Here is a 3493-nt window from a genome sequence, read left to right as displayed (position 1 = left end):
TCAATTATGCTCAGTCTGGGGAGACTGGATAAGGCTGATTTCTTCCACATTTTCATGCAGATGATGTCTCCAGTTGTTCCAAATCTCACAGGTGTGACAGAATTCGTCCTCCTGGGGTTCCCCACCCAGGGGACCATGGGCTTCTTACACCCAATGCTCTTCTCCCTGGTCTACCTGTGCGCCCTGCTGGGGAATGGGCTCATTGTCATCATCACGACCCTGGACCGGCACCTCCACACCCCCATGTACTTCTTCCTGAGGGGTCTGTCCTTCACGGACCTCTGCCTCATCTCAGCCACGGTCCCCAAGTCCATTGCCAACTCTCTGATGCACAGCAGCTCCATCTCGTTCCCGGGCTGTGTCATCCAGGTCTTCATGATGGTTATTTCAGCAGCTACAGAGCTTCACCTGCTCACAGTGATGAGCCTTGACCGCTATGCTGCCATCTGCCACCCCCTGCACTATGACATCATCATGAACAGGGACAGGTGTGTGCAGCTGACAGCTGTGTCCTGGCTGGGTGGGAGTGCCATCTCTTTGATAAATACAGCTGGAACCTTCTCCTTGTCCTACTGTGGGTCCAACGTTGTCCACCAGTTCTTCTGTGACATCCCCCAATTATTGGCTATTTCCTGCTCAGGAAATCTGATGAGAAAACTTGTCCCCATTTTCATTAATGCAGTGATGGGTATCTGCTATTTCATATCCATCATCATTTCCTATGTGCACATCTTCTCTGCTGTCAGGAAGATCCCATCCACAGAAGGTAAGGCCAAGGCCTACTCCACATGCCTTCCCCACCTGCTGGTTGTGGTGCTGTTTGTCTTCACTGCATGCTTTGCTTATTTGAAGCCAACTTCAGGGACCCCATCCATCTCTGACCTGGTCTTTTCTATGTTCTACACGGTGGTACCCCCCACCTTTAATCCCATCATATACAGTCTGAGGAACCAAGCCATGAAGACGGCTGTGGGGAGACTGATGAAGGGGAGACTGACTAAGGAGTGATGCCTCTGCCTACTGCTCTTTCAGTATTAGATTCCACTTGTAATTACTTAGTAATATTTCAGAATATTGGGCCTCCCCGGTGGCGCAGCGGTTGAGTGCTGGGTTGTGAAGCTGCCCGCAGCCTCTGCAGCACTGGTTTGATCCCCGGCCGCTGGGTGATAGTCCCACATGGCGTGCAGAACTCTCCTGCCGCCCGCTCACCCCTCAGCAGTGTGCTTCGGTCCTTCTGCCTGTTCTGCTCCCTGCTCTTGCTCTGGTGGATCCTCTCACCCTCCCATGCATCTGACTGTACCCAGTGCTTGTATTCATCAATAAATACACCTTAAAAAATACATTTCATAATATTTACCTCAAACGTTATTTTCAGGCTTTAGTTTTTAGACCATTTTAAAATTTATGAATTTGGCAGGAGGGTACAGGGAATTTCCCTCAAGCCTCTAAGCCTGCCAATGGCTGCCCTCACCCACAGCACGTAACCTCAAGGTGCTCCTTCCCTCACCCACACAGGCTCAGAGACCTGCCATCCTCATCCACGCCCCTCACCTACATCAGGGCTTCTCATCTGGGTTTTTACCTTCTATGCTGGGAACAATCATGCAGTGGCACATTCATTATGCTGATATCACTCAGTACCTTTCACTCGCCCACCCCCTCTGGCACTGCTGTTTGTGCCCTGCCTCATCTGCTGGCCAACACTGACCCTCCATGTGTGTTCTGGTGGCTTTTCCCGAATGTTGTAGCATTGACATCACACAATACATACAGTTGCATCACTCCATTTACTTAGTAATAATTAGTGATTTAATTTCTCTTGTGTCTAGTCAGACTGGCCTCCCCGGCCATGTCAGGTTGGAGGAGCTGCTAACACGCCTTGTGAGAGCTGGTGCTTCCAGTGCCCTTGTGGGTGTTGTGTGTGAGTTCATCGCTCTGGTCCTCATGGGCCGTTTGTCACCATGTCTGGGTGACCGTTCAAGGCCTGCAGTGACTTGTCATCCTTGTTTTAATTTGCATTTTCTTAATGACATATAAGTGGAGCAAATTTTCAAGTGTTAATTTGACATGTGTCTGATTTCAGTGATGATAAACCTGTTGAGATCACAAAACTCTTTTTTTTTAATATTTATTTATTGATGCATACAGGAACTGCGGTAGAGCCTACAGTTGTGGGGGGTGAGAGGCTTCACCAGAGACAGAGTGGGGAGCAGAACAGGCAGATTGAAAGAAATACACTGCTGCGGGGAGCAGTGGGTGAGTCAGGAGAGGTCTGCTGTGCCATGTGTGTAGCTCCCTGGCCAGGGACTGAACTCATGCGGACAGCTTCATAGGTTGCATCTTAACCCCTTGTGCCACCTTGGAGGCCCCCACAAAACTCTTTTCAGGGGCTAATGGCTCACTCACTGTTGCGTGTTATCAGTCCCTTGTATACTTTGTATAAGGGTCTTTTGTCTGAGGGGTTTCTGGTGAATATTTTCTCCCAGTCTGTGACTTCTTCTCTAATTGTTTGGTAGTTTCTCTCTAGAGACATTTTGAATCTTCTGACTTCCATATCATCTGGTGGCTCTCACGCCTGATGTCCTGCGCCAGGTCTAGATGCCTGCCCTGTGCCATTGTCCTTTGGAGTTTCTCCTCCTGCACCTTCCTGATATGTTACTTTTGTCTTTTCCATTCAGGTCAATACTCCATGCTAAGTTCAATTTTCTGAAGAATGTATTGTCTGTGTCTGGATTGTGTAACTCTAAATTCTCCCTCCAACATTTATTGGGCAGTCTTTTCACTTATTGCTTTGCTTCTTTGTGAAAACTCAGTAGAATGTGTTACAGGGATTCACTTCTGAGCTTATTCATTTCTGGGGGGATGTATTTGCATGTTATTTGGGCATTAGCACATTTTCTTGTCGAGTAGCTTTTTAGTCATCTAGAGGTTGGGGCGTGCCAGTGTTCTATCTTTGCTTTTAGTTCTTTTTTTCTTTTATTTGAGATAGAGTTGTGAACTATTTCAAGTGAACATTACTGGGTCTCCCAGGTGTCACAAGGGGTTAAGATGAAACCTATGAAGCTGTCCGCAGTCACTGCAGCATAAGTTGGATCACCAGGCAGGGAGGTGACCCATAAGGCACAGCAGACCTCTCCCTCAGCAGTGTATTTCAGTAGATCTGCCTGTTTTCTTCTCCACTCTGTCTCTGGTGAATCCTCTCATCCTCCACACCTCTAGCCTGTATCACAGTTCTTATATGCATAATAAATAAATCTTTAAAAAAATAAACTGAGAAAAAAAAGAAAATCACTCAATGTAATATTCATTTCAGTAACAGTATGAGGTCACAATTGCTATCCCTTGGGATATGACCTCAATCCCTAGTCAGATTTCTGTTAATGTATTTTCTATTTCTCCTTTGAACAAATCCAGTAAGTGTCTGTTGAGAAGGGATCTTTACCATGAGTGTTTCATTGAAATGTCATGTTAATTTGTTATTTGTTCTTATAAA

This window comes from Talpa europaea (genome assembly GCF_964194135.1).
Source record: "Talpa europaea genome assembly, chromosome: 1".
Classification (NCBI taxonomy): Eukaryota; Metazoa; Chordata; class Mammalia; order Eulipotyphla; family Talpidae; genus Talpa; species Talpa europaea.
This window is presented reverse-complemented; position numbering follows the sequence as displayed.